The sequence below is a fragment of the Anolis sagrei genome, chromosome 3, assembly GCF_037176765.1.
Source record: "Anolis sagrei isolate rAnoSag1 chromosome 3, rAnoSag1.mat, whole genome shotgun sequence".
Classification (NCBI taxonomy): domain Eukaryota; kingdom Metazoa; phylum Chordata; class Lepidosauria; order Squamata; family Dactyloidae; genus Anolis; species Anolis sagrei.
The window spans coordinates 127,691,462-127,711,996 of record NC_090023.1 but is presented as its reverse complement, the minus strand read 5'-3'; the positions used below and the strand labels follow the sequence as shown (position 1 = coordinate 127,711,996).

General features: G+C 40.9%; 1 protein-coding gene across 5 annotated transcripts in view; it reads left to right on the top strand.

The window, feature by feature from the left end:
- The first annotated feature begins 6,408 nt into the window (after positions 1 to 6,408).
- SCEL (sciellin) overlaps positions 6,409 to 20,535 on the top strand; it is a 73,069-nt gene continuing 58,942 nt past the window's right edge. For 4 of the 5 annotated variants that reach the window (XM_060769464.2, XM_060769465.2, XM_060769466.2 and 1 more), the window contains exon 1: positions 6,410 to 6,558. The gene's annotated coding sequence lies outside the window, so the exon portion shown is untranslated. Of the gene's footprint in view, positions 6,559 to 20,535 lie in introns of all 5 variants that reach the window. The other variant, XM_060769467.2, reaches the window with a different exon arrangement.

Below are 20,535 nucleotides of genomic sequence, written 5' to 3'. Positions count from 1 at the left end.
GTAACTCTTCTATTACTTTTAAGAATGCAATTAGGGCATTTTGGAGTTGGTTTTTTTCCATCGTTATGCCATTTGCCCCTCAATCCTAAGGATTTTTCCTTCCAAATAAAAAAAGAACATTTTTAAGAAGTTACTTCAAAGATGTTTTAACACCAATACTAATGAAGTACTTTTTGAGCTTTTTTCGTTGGCCATGAATTGCATAATAGATTGTCAAACCTATGATTGTTTTCCACATTTTCAGCTTGTTTCTGGTTTATTTCTCTCTTCCCCCACGGATTTGTTTGTTTGTTTGTTTGTTTTATTTCTAACCCCCCCCCCCTCGAGGGGGGTTCAGAGGCGGCTTCCAATTCTGGCAAATATTCAATGCATTCTGGCAAATATTCAACCGCATTGAGTCGCCTGTTAAGGGCTGAAAAATGTGGTATAGAAATAAAGCAAATAAATAAATAAATAAATGCCACAATTATACTGAAATCAAACAAAACATAACACAATTAATAAAATCAAATAGACATATAAATCCAATTTGAAACAATTAGAACATGTAGAACATAGTGCCAATCCCGAAATCGTCATCCAGATTGCTTCTTATGTTGGTTACAGGTGAGTCTATTGCACTTTAATTATACCACTTGCCAAACATCTGCTTCCACAACCAGGATTTCACTTTTTTCCTAATGACCAGGAGGGAGGAGGCTGATCTGATATCACTGGGGAGGGAGTTCCACAGCTGAGGGGCCACCACCAAGAAGGCCCTGTGAAGGAGGTGGGACTCGGCAGATCTTAACACATGAGGTGGTTTATAGAGGAAGATACATTTGGACAGTTAAGCTGGGCTGGAGCAATTTAGGGTTTTATATGCTAAACCCAGGACTTTGAATTGTGCTTTGTAGCAAACTTGCAGCCACTCATCAGCTCCTTTTTCAGATTGGGGAGCTGGGGAAGTGTGCCAGGGAACAGTCATAGTTGCAGTATGGGTCAAACAAGGCAGAATTTGTAAACCAGCAAGAAGCCATGGATTTTAGTCATTGGTCAACATATCATGTATTGCTAGCAGAAATGGCTACACAAGTCAGATCTGAATAGACCAAAATTTGACTAGTGAAGCTATGCATTTTTAAGAATAAGCATGTGGTAATCTTTGATGTTTTAGATTTCAGCTCCCATAATAGCTTAGCATCAATCATAATAGCTTAGCATTGACCATGTTGGGTGAGATGTCTCACAGGTTAATGTCCAAAATATCTAGATGGCTAAAAGTACCGTCAAAATTAGACTCTAGATTCTTGATTCCTCCCAGTTATGGTTCATGAAGTCTGAAACATTCAAAACTATGAAACTGCAACCAGCATTTGGGGTGTGGTATGCATTCAGAGCATCCCCAGCCATTGTCATTAATTCCCCTCTTGCCCTCGGTATGTGAACTGCTGAAACTTGCGTGAATGAAATATATTGCCAAAAGCCCTTTCACAGCCTCTGAAGGTTGTCTTGGCATTTCAAGAATGTGTTTGCCAATGGGTGACCATGCTGAGGGTGTTTTTTTCCTCTTTCTTGTAGGTATTAAGGTGTGGCTGCTGCTGTGTACCTGAAACTTAAAGACGGGAACATTTCATTTGAGAGAGAGAGAGAGAGAGGCTGAAAGGAGGAGAAAGGACTCCTAGAACTAAGTACAAAGCATTTGGAACAAGGCACACATGTTTTAATTCACACTTGCACTTGCAATTCTATTAATAGTTTATAGCCACTTTAAACTGTATATTCATTCCAAGAATAGGTTCAGAGGGTAACTATTAATCACATTTATATTCCACTATTCTGCCAAAGATCTCAAGGCAGCATGCTTTAGCTGAAATCCAAAGTGCCCAAGAGTAGCATGCAAGTTGGGTGACAGTCCTCCTGGATGGATGGTGTTTTAAGTCAATTCTTCCCTTCTCAATGTAGCCTCTGATCAAAGAATTGCTAAAACAGCATAAGAGGAAGGGGAAACTTGGGAAAATCACTTTCCAGTGCCAAATCACTTCCCAGCTGAGCCTTCCTCCAGCATTCTCTGCTGGCTCCACAGATTAAAGGATTGCCCCCCCCCCCTTTTTTTTTTTGCAGAAGTAGAATTGGTTTTGTGATGGTGATGCCAAGAAATCAGGCCCCAAATTATGAATTATGATCTGTGGCTCCACTGGAAAATATAGTTCCTGGACCAATCAGGTGCTGGCACGCATTTCTTGAATAATTGTCAGATGAAATAAAAATGCTCTGTATTTGCAATTGTGGTATTTCAGTACTTTGGGGTGCTATCTCTGCCAACATCCTCTCTGGCCATTAAGAATAAACCTCTGGTTTATTGCCCTCTATCATCTGTGTCCAATTTGGCCTTCTGGGAAGCTAGGCATGCCAGGCCCCCCAAACCTGCAATTTTAATGGAGCTGAAATCACTCAACAATTGTGACTCAGTCAAACTCACTTAATTGGTTGCACAACTCAACAAAGATTACCTGATGCTATATCACTCCTCTGTCCAGTGGGATAGGGTGGAAGAGCAACATACACAAACCACAAAACACCCAGCTCTGAAATAGTGAGGAGAAGAGGAGGAGACTCCTGCCCCCTTGATGTCACTTCAGAAGTGGAATGGCCCCACAGCACCATAGTTGTGGATGGGAACTTTGTGAGATTGGAAGCTATTTATGGGGATGGGTGAATCATGGGGAGGAAGCAGACCAGCAGTGGGATGCAATAGGGGCTGTCACCTTTCTCCTTGCATCATGTCATAAAAACCTCAGAGGTGACAACAGAAATAGTGAAATGGAAGTTGGAGAAGTTGTTTAACCTTTCAACTGTATTTAAAATTGCCCCCTTCCAGATGTTTTTCTATTTAAGAAAAAAAGTAAGGCATTTACTGTATGTCTCTTATCTTTTCCCCATATGAAAAAAGAGGCAATATCTCCTCCTTTTCTTTCTTTCTTGCTAGGAACCTTATTCATAGATGTGTTTCCTTTGCTTGAGGTAGTTTGGGAAATTTTACTATATGCCACAGCTCTCAGCAATGAAAGAAGAAAAATGTAGGACAAAAATTAACTTGATTATAGAAAAGTAGATAGTCACTTTGTAATTGCAAGAATAGGGTCTTCATTGTAACACAACTGTAACCGTCAAAGACAGGGCAATAGAGAGGTGAGAGTTAAAACTGCCCATCTTGTTAAAGAGGAGCAAAGCAGTATCAGAATGACTATAAACATTCCATGACATACACATGTGAATGTTGCTTAGCAAGAGCCATGGCCTTTTGTTGTAATTACTGGCATGACATTTTTCAGGATATACATTCCACTGCTCAGCAATTTCCAATTAATAAAGGATATTTTTTTTGAGAAAGTCAAAAAATATGACTTTCTGGGGGATCCTGGGAGTAGCTTATAAGATGGAGCACAGGCCTTCTGGTGGACTTCTAGCTCTGTATTCCTCAGAAAGAAAGGCTAGAAGATTCAGAAGGAACAACTTCTACCAATGGTTTAGCCAGCCTGGTAAAGGTCTGCAATGCAAATACAGACCATCACTTGTTGAGTTGTATACTGCAAAAATGCATATTCTTACTATGAGAAGCATCACATGGAGTCCATACAGCATCCTAGAAGAATTCCCTTTCCTTTTTACCCCTGTAACCATATTGTGGAGTAATGTAGATAAAATATGATTTCCTTCTGTTGGCATATACAATACTATTACTGAGAAAATAATGTTGGAAAGTATACCACAAAATGCACACTGCAATTTGCTTCATATAAAAATCAGTGGTAGAGATCCCATCCAATAATGCTCGTGAACTTTCAGGCTGCACTAGTTTGGTGGTATGTGTTGGGTTTCATTCCTGACTGCACAAGTCTCCAGTTCTCAATAAGTAGTTAGCCTAGATCAGTGGTTCTCAACCTGTGGGTCCTCAGGTGTTTTGGCCAACAACTCCCAGAAATCCCAGCCAGTTTACCAGCTGTTAGGTTTCTGGGAGTTGAAAGCCAAAACATCTGGTGATCCACAAGTTGAGAACCACTGTCCTAGATAGATTAGAGCACTGTTTATCAACCTGTGGGTTCCCAGGTGTTTTGGCCCACAACTCCCAGAAATCCCAGCCAGTTTACCAGCTGTTAAGATTTCTGAGAGTTGAAGGCCAAAACATCTGGGCACCCACAGGTTGAGAACCACTGGATTAGAGTGAGACATTCCTTCCCCAATTTCCTCTAGCAAGCTTACCTTAAGAAGGGGCTTAGAAGCAGGGTTGTCTTACTCATCTTTGCATGCTACTATCTCCTCTCCCTTAGAATACTTAGCAATGTGATCTCTTCAGGGAAAATGTAACTTCTTCTTTAAAGATATTTTTATTGCTCTGGCAAAGCCATGTGGTCAGAGTTCACCATATTGGCTTGCCCTCTTCTCTTTTTGTCTTCTCTAGAGTGAGGAGACATCTTGCCATTGCCCAGGCAAGATGTAGTAGATAGAGTACTTCTATTATTTTTCCTTTTCCTTTTCCTCAGAAGATAGCTCAGTAAAGCTAGTTAGCTCCAAGAACCTTTCATGTCTAGAATGGGTTTCTTTTGTCCTTAATAAACATATTATTTTTGATCCTATGAGTTGTGGATCTGCAATCCTTTTCCATCCTGTTGAATGGAAGTCAATCCTTGCTCACTACATGTACGTTTCTGCTACTTATGAACTATGCATCTAGCATTCTGCTATATTTTTGGTGGAATCACCCCCAGAGAGGGTTATTTTTGAGCCTAACAGCTCCTGATTCCCAACAGAATGGAATGTTAGTGTCGAGAGAAAAAAATGTGGTTCCACTTTAGTGAAGTGAAAAAAGTATCAGTTTGACTAGTATAAAAATGTTACATTTGGAAGCTGAAGACTGGCAAAAGATGCTGGGCTGTAGAAAAGAAAATACATATTGATCACATAGGCAAGAGAAATGGAAGAACAATGCAAAACAGGCAATGGAGTAGGAAAGAAGAACCTGAAAAAAGTAGATAAATAAATGGGCTGCAAAACAGAGAAATGGGAAATGGGCTGGAACTACGCTGCCTTATATCCCAAGATCTGATCCCAGGTTATCTTCTTATCCCAGATTATCTGGCAATGTAGACTCATATCATCCAATTCAAAGCAAATAATTTGGGGCCAGATCCTGAGATATAGTGCAGTGTAGATCCAGCCTGGGAGGATTCTCTCAAGTATCTCCAAGACCAGGGTGGCCTTTCTGTGAGCAGAGGGAGAGAAAATACTTGAGATGGTGACCAAGGTTCTCTTCTACACTGCCATATAAAATTCAGCTTTTCAAAGCAAATAATCCACATTATCTGCTTTGACCTGGATTATATGAGTCTACACTGCCATATAATCCAGTTCAAATCAGATAACCTCAATTTTTATGGCAGTGTGGAAGGGACCATATGATCCAGTTCAAGGGAGATAATGTGGATTATCTGCGTTGATAGTCTTGATTATATGGCAGTGTAGAAGGTCCCCAAGAAGCATGGTCCAGAGTCCTGTTGTTTATGTCAGCAAGCTACACCATTAGAGGCAGTGGAAGGGAAAAGGGTGATATTGGAGAAATAAGCCCTCCAGTACCAACAGCTTGTGGCTTTGCTCCCTTCCAGTGACTTCCATGTATGTAGGCCAATGAATCTCCTCAATTTTCTTTGTTTCAAGTTTAAAACAACTATTCAAAGTTCTGAACTCATTTAGGATATAGCCTTCAACCCCTTGGAAAGCAATTTTATGAGGAGCAAATTTATCATCTCACTGCCACAGTATCTTCTCTCAGCTTCATGACCGTGGAGAAAGTGGAGTTGCTGGCATAACACACCAAAAGGATTCCTGCCAAAGTGCCTGATTTAAAACTGTTCTTTCATTATACATAGTGGTTGCAGCTTTCAAGCACATTTGTTTATTTAGAGTTGAGAAAATAGTACAATCAAGAAAGATATCCTAAATTAAATATTTCTTTTGGCTGCAGTCCAGAGTTAGATACCACGTACATTTCTCTCGTGTTTCTCTGATGACACCTCGCACTCTTTAAAAAAAAAGCACACCTATTTTAAAATTTTCATACTGAAGAGACAAGTGCATTGCACTGTGAAAATGGGGTGCTGGTGCTGGTGGTGGTTTTCTTCTCCTGAGATTCAGGAAGTAGAGCAAAATACCGAAATACCCCCGATACAAGCAGTGTCATTATGAAGAACGGCTAGTTTTCATGCCAGGCTTGTTTCTTTACTCTCTGCCCCTGGTCTGTTTGTGCATTACAGGAAATAGTGGAGCAGAGAGGAGGGTAGAAAAATAAATAAATAAATTGCAAGTGGATTTTAGCTGAATTGGTATGTGTACGAGGTGAACTCCCTTTTCCACACCTTCTTTCCCCTCCCTAAATGACTCAGACTCTGGCAGAGGAGCCTTGAAGCTGTGAAGACTCTCAGATGGACTGGAATGCTGTTCTTCTGTAAGTGGCACTGTCACAACAGCTTAGCTCCAAAAGTATCTCCAGGTTCTGGATCGTCCTGTTGATGGTATAAAGAGGTAAGCATTGCTCTTAATGCACATAAGGTGAATGTTTTCATAGACCCAAGTGTTCCAAGGTGACTTGACTTGCAGGACTCAACCTGGGATGTTCTTTGGGATGGAAGGGACATCTTTTACTATCACTCTTTTATTCCTCCATATTTGCATTTCCTACACCATGGTGCATTATGAGTGTTTGTGATGTCTCAAAGAACTTCTAATTTAGGACAAGAAGTCAGCAAAGTTGGGTTTTAGAATGTAACATTTAGATCCATTTCTTACTCTGTGATTGTTTACCTTAAATGATAGTCGACTGTGCACTCTACTTGGAATATGAACCAGTTAATCCTTTTATTGAGTAACATGTGTAGAAGATATTGATAGGAGTGAAATTAGACATACGGTAAATGTATCCTCTCTGGTATAAGGAGGCAAATATATATCACAGCTTGTTACAGGCAGGGAGTTTACAAAACAGCAGCCAAGGCTTTGAAGAGGAGAATAAAGTTAGTTGAGAACGAGCTGTTCTGTTTCATTCAAAAGTCATAACACACTTTTTTATGCAGAGATGCGTCTTTGTTTAAATAATTAGAAGTAACTTCTTAGGTTCTTCAAAAATCTCACTATGCAGGAACAGAGAGCCATTGGTGTGTTGATAAGAAAACAAAATGCATATAAATCCAAATCCTGACGGCGTAACTAGCTGATTCTACGCTACCTGAGGTTTTAAGGATAAATTCTTTTGAAGGCAGAATTTTTCTCCACCCAAATCCTGAAAAACCAGTTCCCGCAGCTTGCTTGGCTATGAATAGACAAGTCATTTCAGCCTTACTTATTTTTTCCGCTCAGTTTTAAAAACCTTCTCATTTCTGTTTGCAATATTTTCTGATGATTGAAAGAATACTATTTATGATGTGTAACTTAGAAGAAGAAATTCAAGCTGAGAATCTGTTTTGACTCTAACATATGCATATGATAACATGCTATTGCATTGACAAAATGATTTGGTCAGAGTTTTAGGAAGGCACAATGGGATTCCCATGGCCTTCAGGCAGACTCCGTACCACTCAATGCAAATAGAATACGATGCAATTTAAAACATATTTATTTACTTATTTAGACAATCCCTCGCTGTCTGATTATGGTGGCCTTCCAAGTGTAGTGCCTTGGCGGTGGATACATAGGTGACTGTGGAGCCCTATTATTGATTCACATGTTCTTCCGCAGTGAGAACATCGTTTTCCAGGTGTAAGGTGGTCTCAGTCAGGGTTGGCTTGATGCACCTTCCTCTTGGCACATTTCTCCCTTTTGCCCTCCATTCATTCCTCTTCAAATTCTGCAACACTGATGGTCACATCTTACCTCCAATGTACTGAAAAATATGATTAAAATTGAATTTAATTGCAGCATAATAGTCTTATTGATGTGTAATTAGTTGAATAACTAATAATTAATGAGAGAAACCATATTTTAATACTCAGAAGATGTGGGGTTGTAAAAAGAAGCTCTCCTTTCTATGCTGGCTGCACCTTTGGAAACAGGTAGAATTGAGGAACAGGAGTAGCGTGCTTCCCATACACCTTGATAAGAACACCTTGCTGCTTTTCTTAAGGCAAGAATAGGGAATCTTTTCCACCAAAGGACCAGAGATTTCATCGGGCAGTCTTGGGGCTCTGTTTCCATGTGCATAGGAAATGGAGCCCCATGGAGACCATCACATGATGTAAAGTCACAGAGTGGGACTCCATGGCACTCCATTTCCTAAGTGCATGGAAGCGGAGCCTGAAGATTGTCTCCAAACTGGCGAAAACAGTGGAAAGTGGGAAGAAGACATAGAAAGGCACAGAAAGGATGTGGAGTGATTGCCTATCTCAGAAGATGGGGAAAGATGGCAGGTGACAGGGTAAGATGGTTCCTTCTGCTTTCCTCCACTTTCCCCCTGCCCGTCTGATGAAATCCTAAATGTAATTTCAGAAAGGTTCTTCAGGGAGTATATTCCAGTTGTGGATGAGGCCAAAGTAAAAAAACTGGGACCAGAAATTTCAACATATTCTAATTTAAAGGTTTTTTATCCTTAAGGGGAAACATTTAAACCTTTCAGGAAGGAAATAGATCTGAAAAATTAGCAAATGTGGTATCACAGGAAATGTTGTACAGCCACCTTAGGGGGGCAAATATGATAAACTGGAATCTTCAGAGGGCTGAATTTAGTTTCAGGACCCAAGATTCTCCAATATTCTCCTACCTAAAGCATAAGATTAGGTCATGTGATTCCTGTGGGCAAGGGCACCATCATAAGATGTTGGCATCATGTTGTGACCTCCTCTCTCTATGGACACCAATCAGTGGCTGACCAGATGAGTAGAGCAAGGCATGTGCAATGGTGGCTTTCACTGTTACATACTATATACATTAGTTGAGAAAAACACTAAAACATGGCTTTGAGAAAAGCTTTTTTTAAAAAATCTTATTACTGAACTTTTAAATAATACAAGTTACAATTCCCAGAATTGTAGCTCTTGGCAATGCAAGCTGGAGATCCAGAGAATCATAGTCATCCAAAGTAACATTTCTAGGCCCTGCATACAACCCTGAAATGTGAATAGCCTTCTCAAGACAGGCTCAGAACCACAAGCTTCAGGGCTAAAATAAATGCAAAAGTTTACTTTTGAGTTTAGCTGTAAGCATACTTGCAGAGGCATAGGGGTTTGACACTACTTTAAGTGCTGTAACTGTCATAACTTTTGCATTGTCTTTAATCTTCTTGGCCAAAGAATGATGGTTCCTCTCCAAACTTCAAATACCAGGATTCTGTAGGATGGAGCCATGGCAGTTAAAAAATTTTCAAGGTACAGTTCAGCTATAGTGGGAAAACTTAATCTAGAAGGTTCAAGGAAATGACAAGGGGCAGACGATGCAAGCCAGGTGTATTAAGAAGGGTAAGAAAGACTTTAGAAGGAACTTCCAAGTTTACAACTTGAGGTGGACTCTAAGGATCATTAGCAAAATAAAACTTTTCAGTCTTTAATGTAACCCAAGTCTCAAAATTGTTACATTCGTATTACACCTTTCCTCCAATATCAAAGTGGTAGACTTTTTACAGTACTTTTATTTTCCCAGTAGTATTACAACTTTATCTCACAGGACTTTTTTTAGCATCCTAGTCCAGCAATGGATGGGCATGCTGCCCATCTACATGACATTGCTGGACTTTCAGTGGAGGCCCTGCTCACAACCAGAGTGAAAGCATCCCAGGAAGCTTCCCTCCCAAAACAGGAGCCTGCCTCTGTTGTGGTGGCTCCAATGGAGCCAGCTCAGATCTATGCCTCTTCGGCAATGCATCCCCATGTGATGGGGGAAGCGTCGCCACAACAAAGTGGCACGTGGGGTGCCCCTCATCCATGTCGTTTCATCAAGGGGGCTGGAAAAACAGCATTGGGGGGGGGTCACCTATGTGATGAAGTCCCTAGAAGCAGGATATTCTGAGGTATATTGGCAAACCCAAGTTAAGCCTTTGCCATATATGAAGAACAAGCCATCCCTTGCCATGCGTTGCTGTGGCCGAGTCTGTGTATATTTATTTGTGTGTGTGTATGTGTATATATTTGTGTATATGTGTATATATGTGCATATATGTGTGTGTGTGTGTGTGATTTTGCGCATGCGTTGTAATGTATTATTTATTTATTTATTGGCTCTTTAAGTATCTTCTGTTGTGTTTTTCAGTGTTTTTATGAGTGAAGGTCACTCGTTGGCCTGATATGTGTATTGTGTCCAAATTTGGTATCAATTCGTCTGGTGGTTTTTGAGTTATGTTAATCCCACAAACGAACATTACATTTTTATTTATATAGATGGGGAAAGTTAAACCCCAGTCTGAGTACAAGAAACTCATTAAAAAGCTCAACGTTTTGAAGATGGTGTTTCTGAGCATGTGTTTTCTCCTCATTAGCAAATAAAAACAATTGGTTTGACCCATCTAGGTTGAAGGGAAAGACTTCTTCCTCGAAAACTTGATTCTTGATACCTCTAATTATGAGAACTGAGTCATATAACTTGGATGAAGCCACTGGGTATATGCTACCAGGGCTGAGATTTGTATCTCAGATTGTGTGATAGTAATGTTATTAATGTTTTCTTTCCATTTTAGAATAATTAAACCTATCTTCTTCAAGTGGGTAGATGAAACGTCAGCTGACATGCAGGCAAGAGTGGGCATGTCAGCAGGAGCTCTAGAGGATGAAGTTCTTGGCTCTGTACCAGCAGCTCTTAACAGAGGAAAGCAAAACTTAGCTATGAATTCAAACTGCTGACAAGGCAGAGATAATTGGGTTTATGACTCTAGTCATCAGCTCCTGTTTAGACAAAGACCGTCAGAGATTTTAGTTGTTGTAGAACAGCAGGAGCAATTCATTCAAATACAATGAGCTTGGGATTTCTGCAAAGGAAACCTGAAGAACCTGCCCCACTCCAATAAATAAATGAATAAGTAAAGAGGAAAAAATATCATCCCACATACAGACAGCAACATGGGATGCTGAGGAAGTGATTGGGGTTGTTTTGTTTTAGAATGGGAAGCATAGTATTGTTCAAAAGGCTGTCTGGAGTGATGGAGTCCATGTGTTCTGAAAAGCATTGGAGTAGGAAAAGCTCAGTTAACAGTGGCAAGCATCAGGAACAGAAATAATAGGACAGTATTCCACCCCCTCCTCCAGATTTATACTACTGACAGTTACAAAGCTGCTACCACATACAATATATTTCTCAACTTTACATAAAGTTGCTTTCCCCCCCTCACAAATCAACTCCTATTGGGAAGATGGGTAAATTTTGCTCTATCTATTTTGGCTGTATTCATAGAGTCATAGAATTAGAGAGTTGGAAGAGACCCCGTGGACCCTCATGTCCAACCCCCTGCCAAGAAGCAGGAAAATCGCATTCAAAGCACCCCCGGCAGATGGCCATCCAGCCTCTGCTTAAAAGCCCCCCAAAGAAGGAGCCTCCACCACACTTCGGGGCAGAGAGTTCCACTGCTGAACAGCTCTCACAGTCAGGAAGTTCTTCCTCATGTTCAGACGGAATTTCCTTTCCTGCAGAATATTCATACTGCAGAATTATAGCATTAACTGCCATAGCTCAATGCTATAAATTCTGGAATTTATAAATCTGTCAGCTATTTACCCCTCTCTATCAGAGAACTCCAGTGGCACAACAAACTACTAATCACAGGATTTCATAGCATGGAGCCATTGCAATTAAAATACTGCCAAACTCCTATAGTTCTGCAGTATGGATGGTCTCCTTGAGAAAAAGAAAATATAGTGAAAACATTCTCTTCAGCACTCTTTATCATTCTTAATTCAATCAACAAATTAACATTCTACTCTTGCATGTGTGTTGGGGGCTGGGGCAATCTATAGGTCATTTGTGTGTTATATTTTAGCTTGTTTTCCTATTTCACTTAATTCCCATCTTCAACTCTAGCAGGTACAATTTGGAGCAAAAATCATCTGAGACATTCCTGAGAGTACCGAGAAACTGCCAGTTATTACATATTCCAGAAAATTTTAGGGTGAAAATTTATATTAAATCAACTAAAAACAGCCACTTTGAGTCTCCTTATGGAGAAAAAAAAATCAAAGTATTATTATAGTGTTCAACTTGTGAATTTGCGATATGTAATCCAGCATATAGATCTCGTTTGCTGTGACATGCTATGTTTTTGTGTCGTAATAATAATAATAGTAATAGTAATAATATCTTTTGGATTATTTCACACCTGTGTCCTTGAGATGGTGACCTTTGCTTGAAAACATATCTATTTAACGAATTAAAGTGCTGCAAAATGCCATAAAGCACTATTGCTGAAAATGTGCAAATATTTACTACCTTGCTTCTATGTTATTGCCTAGGGTCAAACTACATGTGATAATAGAAGATCCTCCTTGATCTTTTGACTGTGCATAAATAAAATAGAAGCTCAGGGACTGTATGAGGAGGAAAACGTCCTGTCTCCTTGTGAGGTATTTTCTACCAGCACGATTATGCCAACTTGATTTCTCGTCCTCATTTGTGTTTCAGGCAATTGCTGCTGAGGCAGCTAGAAATACGCAATGTAATATGGATAAATCATAACAGTTATATAAATCAGTACTAGGCCTGAATAATCTGGGAGGAAGGCGCATACTGAAAGCATATTAGCAATCTCTGTTGCATATACTAACTATGGACTGGCACGTTCCAGTAAAATGCTGACATGTTGCAGCTGAAGAATAGAAAGGATAAAGATGGAGGCTTCCTACTTTTTAGGAAATAGTTCAAAAGATTTGGGTGCAAACTGCAGTAATTCAGAACTATGTGCTTGTCAGTTCAACAGCAGGCATTCTGCAAGGTTTCAACAGTCTATTAGCCTAAGCTTTTCCAGGTTCTGGCTTTCTAGATTTTCCTCCCAGAAAGAGCTTTATTTGCCACAGTGCATAAAGTACCACAAGAATATCTGAGTAGTTAAAAGAAGACAAGGTTGTTATCCAGTCCCAGAATTATCATTGTGCCAAAGTATTAGAAAGCAACTCCCATTCCATTTCTAAATCTTCCACTGCTGCTTCTGTCAGTCCTGAATAACCTGATCCCACACTGCCTCCTCACATACATGGATTTTCCCCTACACTGCAAGACCATCCTCACATAACTACTGCACAACAGGTTTTCTTGGGAAATATAGTTCCAATGTTCCACAGGCATCAATCAATATGGAGCCCCTGGTGGCGCAGTGGGTTAAACCCCTGTGCCAGCAGGACTGAAGACCAACAGGTCGCATGTTCAAATCCAGGGAGAGCGTGGATGAACTCCCTCTGTCAGCTCCAGCTTCCTATATGGGGACATGAGAGAAGCCTCCCACAAGGATGGTAAAATATCAGAAAATCCAGGCATCCTTGTAAGCAGTCAATTCTCTCACACCAGAAGTGACTTGCAGTTTCTCAAGTCACTCCTGACACACGCACACACACACACAAATTGATCAATATGGTAAACACTGGTAAACATTACTATGATTAGTCATTCCTTTAATTTCAGTGCATTTGCCCCCTGGTTTTATATAAATTTTAGATTCAGGGGTGCACCTCTTTCTCTCTCTTTTGTGGTTGTTAACTGCCTTTAAGTCAGCTTCAACTTACAGTGACCTCATGAATGAGATATTCCTAGTCATCCCAGCCATCAACACCCCTGCTCAGATCTAGGAGACTCATGATTGTTTATGTCTCCCTTAATTGAGTCTATCCATCTGGAATACAATCTTCTTCTTTTCTTACTGCCCTCCACTTTACCAAGAATTACTGTCTTCTCTAGTGAATTGTTTCTTCTCATATTCTGTCCAAAATATGACATGGCTTTTAGGGAGACTTCAGGCTTGATTTGCTCCAGGAGCTATTTGTTTGCCTTTTTACCAGTCCACGGTATCTCCAGAATTCTTCTCCAGCACCACATCTCAAATGCATTGATTGTAATGACATCTCATTTCAAACCCAAGTTGTTCACAAACTGCCACACCCGAGTATCACTACCTTGCCCAAAGAGCAAAGGATTATAAAAATTAAGAACACACACACAGGGTTTCTAAAAAAGGATAAAAACACTAACCAGCTCTCACTACACCTCTGCGCTTCCTCTTTCATTGTTGACTCTGCGGAGTCTTTAAGGCTTGGCATTATGAGTCTTAAGGTTTGTCCTCATCACGACACTAAAGCATGAGGCCAGCTGGGTCACTGGATGTTTGGAAAGGTGTTGTATGGCAACCAGATGCTTGGATGATGGTGGTGGAGCCAGTTATCCAAGTACCTGGTATGTTCTGAAACTATGACTCAGCAGTCAGGATCTAAGTCTTCACTCCTTTCATTCTCGCATGCAAAAACAAATAATTTCAAAAAGTTTATCCTGAATGGGAGAGTTATTGTGTCTTTCTTTCAAGAAGTTTTCACATTTAGGAATCGTTTAGCAAAAAAAAATGTACAAGAACTCTTGGTTTTTGTTTTTTTACATGGATGTATTTTTGTATACACTGTTTTATGTGCAGAAACTATTCTGTAGAAAAACAAGTTTTTGGAGTTTTTTTTGTTTAAAAAACCAAGTACAAAAGAATCTCAGGGCAAGTTTCCTTGATAGCATGCTATCAGTGTGCCAAGGTACTCTTTTTCATCCAGAATAAAGAAAACTTGACAGTGTTATTTCCCTCCCTACATAGCAGCAAATATGTCTGGAGAGATGCACTCACGGCCAGATGTTAATTAAAAAGCCTCTTTTGAGGTACTGTTCAGATGGCTCTCATCTTTTTAGCCTCAGAGATGATGATTACAAGGTAGATAATTAGTAATGCTGTTAGTAGGACAAGAAAGTGGAGCCAGTTGTTTCATAAATAAGTGGTGTTGATAAGAAAAATCTGTACTTCATTTCTTGTAGTTGTAATTTGCCATCAAGTTGGCCATGACCTATGGCAGCCCTAGGATCGGGAAACCTCCATGAGCCCTGGTCTTCAATCCTACATTACATGTTTCAAATTCATTGACTCAATCCATCCATCTGTAGCATTGCCTTCCTTCTGTCCTACTGCCTTCCCCTTTCCCAAGCATTCTTGTCTTTTTCTAATGAGTGTCACTTTGTAATTTTCACTTCTAGGGAAAGTTCCGATTTGCTTTATTCTTGGATTCATTGATTTGTCTCTTTAGCAGTCAGTAGCATATCTATCTAGCACTCTGCTTCAGTTCCACTTTTCAAAAGAAATGTAAATCTATGATGGCCAAATCAAAGCCCAGTTTAAGCCCTGTGTAGGCATTTCCATGTGCATCTGGATGCTATTTTGATTTTTAGACATTCAATATAAAGGTCTCAGAAGGGTTCTACAGGAGTACTCAATTGTTTACGCTGCCAAAAATCTATGGTTTTTGATCCCAGAAGATGAACCCAAACATACTTACAGAGCTCTATTCAGGTGAACAGCCATATTGGTGGCAGGCAGGCCCGTAGCCAGGATTTCGATTTGGGGGGGGGGGGCTGAGGTTTTTTCAGGGGGGGGGGGGTTCGGGGGGCTGAGTTTCGGGGGGAGGGGCTGAGTCTGAGTGAAAGAGGTTCTACCCAAGCAAACCTTTTGTATCATTACCCCAATACCCCCATGCATATGGGACATATTGAGTATGGTGATCAGACCATGATATGAATAAACATAACAGTTTAAATAATGCACCAGTAAGGCATTTTCGCAAACCACCATGAGAACCCCCCCCCCCCCCCCCCGGCTACATGCCTGGTGGCAGGACTTCTGTGTGTCTTCTTCTTGAGCTGGTAGCAGGAAACCAATTGGTGCAGCTTGGAGAGGAAATCTCCATGGACAACATTGGGAAATCTTACTCAATTCAGAATACAAATGGAGGACTTGGGAGAAGTATTTTTGCTCCCAAATCCTGTCGCTGTGAGTTGTGAGCCTTATTTGGCTGTCACTGGCCAGATTTGAAGGGACAAATCTAGTCCTACCTCCAACATTGCTTTCTGTGCATGGTTTGTTCACATGTGGTACTTTCCACACATGGAAAGGAATGAATATGAAGAGGAAATGTTCAGATAGATAGATAGATAGATAGATAGATAGATAGGTTCTCCATACAGGGAAAATCAGGGTGGGTTTATGTGGAGACTTTCTGTGGGAACAAGAATGTCTTCTCTTCAGACCTATCACTTTCTGCATGAAAAGAGTGATGATGGAAAGGGTGGCGTGAGGAGCTCCCTTCTTTGTGAGTCAATTAAAACAAGGTAACGCCTGAACAGGGTGTCTACACTTGTGGGGTATAATCCTGGTGGCTCCAAATGCAGAGCTTTCAGTTCAGAGACAAATAAGCAAAACATTTACACTGTAGAATTAATATACTTTGAAACATTTTAATTGCCATAGCTCCCCCCCCCCCCAAGGAGTGCTGGTGCCTCCCCAAACTCCAACTCCCATTAGTCCACACCATTGACCCATGGCAGTTACAATGACGTCAGGTTGCATTCATTCTACAGTGTAGACACAGCCCAGGTTTTGCATATAGAAGTTAAAGTGAAGAAATAAATGGGCTTCATTTAGAATATGTTTGTTTTGTTTCTCGTTCACTTCTCACTGTTTTAATTCTCATTATACGAGCCCCCAGTAGCACAGTGAGTTAAACCCTTCGCTGGCAAGACTGAAGACTGACAGGTCAGAGGTTCGAATCCGGGGAGAGTGTGGATGAGCTCCCTCTGTCAGCTCCAGCTCCCCATGCAGGGACATGAGAGAAGGATGGTAGAACATCAATACATTTGGGCGTTCTCTGGGCAACGTCCTTGCAGATGGCCAATTCTCTCACACCAGAAGTGACTTGCAGTTTCTCAAGTGTTTCCTGACATGAAAAAAAATCTCATTGTAACATTACCATCTAAAACATAACATTCTTATTTAACTGGATACGAACAGTTAAATAACTGTGGGGGGGGGGTATTTTTTCTTATTTTTAAAAGAACGTGCATGTGAGCTTGCATATTTTAGCCTTCTCTGTCAAAGAGGGCTGGTGCCTCATCAAATGACGAATACCAGGTTTCCATAGCATTGCACCACAATAGGTAAAGTGGTGTCAAACTGTATTAATTCAATGTATTGTCAAAGGCTTTAATGTCTGTAATCACTTGGTTGTTGTAGGTTTTTCGGGCCAATTGAAACATAGGTGGCCAGATCAAATATTCACACCTACCTCCAACAGACAAGAGTTCTTGCTCCCACCCTGGACCTTCCACAGATATATAAACCCAATTTTACTAGTTTCCAACAGAACCTCTGAGAATGCCTGCCATAGATGCAGGTGAAACGTCAGGAGAGAATACTTCTAGAACATGGCAATATAGCCTGAAACACCTACAACAACCCACTGTATTAATTCAATTGGTCCAGTGAATGAAAATACATCCTGCATATCAGATATTTACATTACAACTCATAACAGTAGCAAAACTATAGTTATGAAATAGCAACGAAAATAATTTCATAGTTGGGGGTCACCACGACATGAAGAACTATATTACAAAGGTTGAGAATCACTACTGTAAGACTTCTTTAGTTGCCTAGGTGCTGCTGGTGTGGCTGCAGACGAGTAGGCGGTCACAGTGACCTGATGCACTTGTGCACTGTCACCAGCGGAGGAGGGTGGCACATGACATCCAGGAAAAACCAGCTCTTGTGAAAACTATCTTGTTCTTTACTGCCTAGTCAAGATGCTGTGGAAAGTGATGGATTATGAAGGAGCCTGTCAAAAAGTCAATATGTTTGCTGTACACCACAGTGCCTTGCGATTTGAAAAATAGGTGGCTCTCTCTAGATCTTATATAATACTGCTACTGAAGTGCTCTCTTCTGCCTGGACTGAATAGGCCATGAAGTATACACAGAATGGCTTTTATGTTAGCTGAAAAATTGGAGTTTTCTTTGCACAAGGTGCTTGGAGCAGCTTCAGATTCAACACATTGATTCCAAATCCAGGGTAGTCTAGATGGCCTGGGGATGCATTTCTCTCTGCTAGACTGTCGCTTCCTCTGTATCATCACCATCACTCCTTACTCACCATGAGTACCACCCAAGCTCCTGGCTATTGTGGGCACCTCGGTTGATGTTAGAACAGGGCAGGGAAAGCATGATGGTGTCAGTGTCACACCTAAATCCGTGAGGCACTGGGATATTCAAGAGTTTCCAACTATTTCTGGTGTATTCCCCAAGTATGTTAAAGCAAGGCAAAGTCTAAACCAACCCCTCCCCCCAAATAACCTCTCAAGGGCACAGTGTGTCATGAAGAAAACATTCAGACTGAGTATTAGGTTTGAATCCCCTAGTGTCCAAATTTCTCTAATTGTCCTGAATATTACAAACATTTGGAACATAGACAAAACTAAGGGGAAAACATTTTAAGTTGCAAATAACAGCATTAAAATACAAAGTAGATGATGAGGAAAGGTTTCCCCTGACATTCAGTCTAGTCGAGTCCGACTTGGGGGGATGGTGCTCATCTCCATTTCTAAGCCGAAGAGCTGGCGTTTTCCGTAGACGCCTCCAAGGTCATATGGCCAGCATGACTGCATGGAGTGCCGTTACCTTCCCGCAGAAGTGGTACCTATTGAGCTACTCACACTTGCCTGCTTTCGAACTGCTAGGTTGGCAGAAGCTGGGCCTAACAGCGGGAGCTCACCCCCCCTCCAGATTCGAACCACCAACCTTTCAATTAGCAATTCAGCAGCTCAGTGGTTTAACCTGCTGTGCCACCAAGTAGATTATACCTTGGAGTAAATTGTGGGTTATGAGTATTACCACTGTCTTTTCAGCTTTGTGAGGATTTTCGAAAGCTTTCAATAATGTACATCTATGCTCGAAGAATTACAGGTAAATTTATGGGGGGGGGGGGGGTGGTATAATAAGGTTGTGAGTACCAGAGGTTTGGATGTTCAACTTAGATTCTGGGAGGTAGGCAAAGGTAAAGATTTTCCCCTGACATTATGTCTACTTGTGTCTGACTCTGGGGGTTGGTGCTCATCTCCATTTGTAAGCCGAAGAGCCAGTGTTGTCCATAGACACCTTCAAGGTCATGTGGCTGGCATGACTGTATGCAGTGCTGTTACCTTCCCGCCGGAGCGGTACCTATTGATCTACTCACATTCAAACTCCTAGGTTGGCAGCAGGCCCGTAGCCAGGATTTTGTTTCGGGGGGAGCTGAGTTTGATTTGGGGGGGGGGGGCTGAGTCTGAGTGAAAGAGGGTCTACCCTAGCAAACATTTTGTAGCGTTACCCCAATACCCCCATGCATATGGAATATATTGAGCATGGTGATCAGATCATGATATGAATAACATAACTGTTTAAATAATGTACAAGTAAGGCCTTCTCGCGGACCACCGTGAGAATTTGGGGGGGGGGCTGATGCCCCCCAAGCCCCCCCCCCCCCATGGCTACATGCCTGGTTGGCAGCTAGGTTGGGAGACCAGTGTTCAAACCTCTGCTCAGACATAAAAACCACTGGGTCACTGTGGGGAAGTCACAGACTCTTTATTTCAGATGTAAAGCTAAAACTTGCTCCGAACGAATCTTGCCAAGGAAGTCTTGTAATAGACTTGCCGTAGGGTTGCCTGAAGTCAGAAATGACTTGAAGGGACATAACAACAACAACAGCAGCAGCAACAACGATCTCAGTATATTCCAAACATGGAATATTTACCTAACATTATGAAGTATATAGGAAGACTGGTCACACATGTGATGGAATCTCATAAGCAATGGATGTTAACAAAAATACTTTTTAAAAAAAGTTTGCATTTTAATTTGGAGACAGGAAACAGTACGGATAACCCTGCAGTGACCTTTTTGTTTTCAAAAGTGTTAAGCTGTTTTGCTATTGCCTTAGATTTTTAAATGACAATAATTACTGAGGCAACATAAATCAGCAGCAAAAGTGCTTATATGGTAGTTTTAAAAGATTTTTTAACACAGTAGTTTCTAAGACACATGCCACGTGAGTAGACCGTCCAGTAGGGATTTCATAACTTATTACAGAATTTACTGTAGCCTTCAGTCATTTTTGCTGAGTCAGAAGGAATGCTTGCAAGTTGTATGTTTTACTTATATGATAATTAATAACTTTGTACCAGGAGATTAACAGAGGAGATTAACCAAAAGGTGTTGTCAGTCTCATGTACTGAAGAGGTGTTGTCAGTTGTTTCATTATTAGCAATCTACATTCTTAACTTTTTAAAAGAGGTACATATCAAATTGGCATGGAGAGACTGCATCTTTCTGGGATCAAATTGATACACAGTCCCCAACTGTCCTGATTTGACAAGGACAACTCCATCCCACTTTTTCAGCTGTTTTTCTCTTTTCTCACTTTCCTCCTCTTGAGCTGGCTTCAGTTACTGCAAACTGTGTTCAAAATGCAAACGTACTTTGCACTCAGTTAACCCA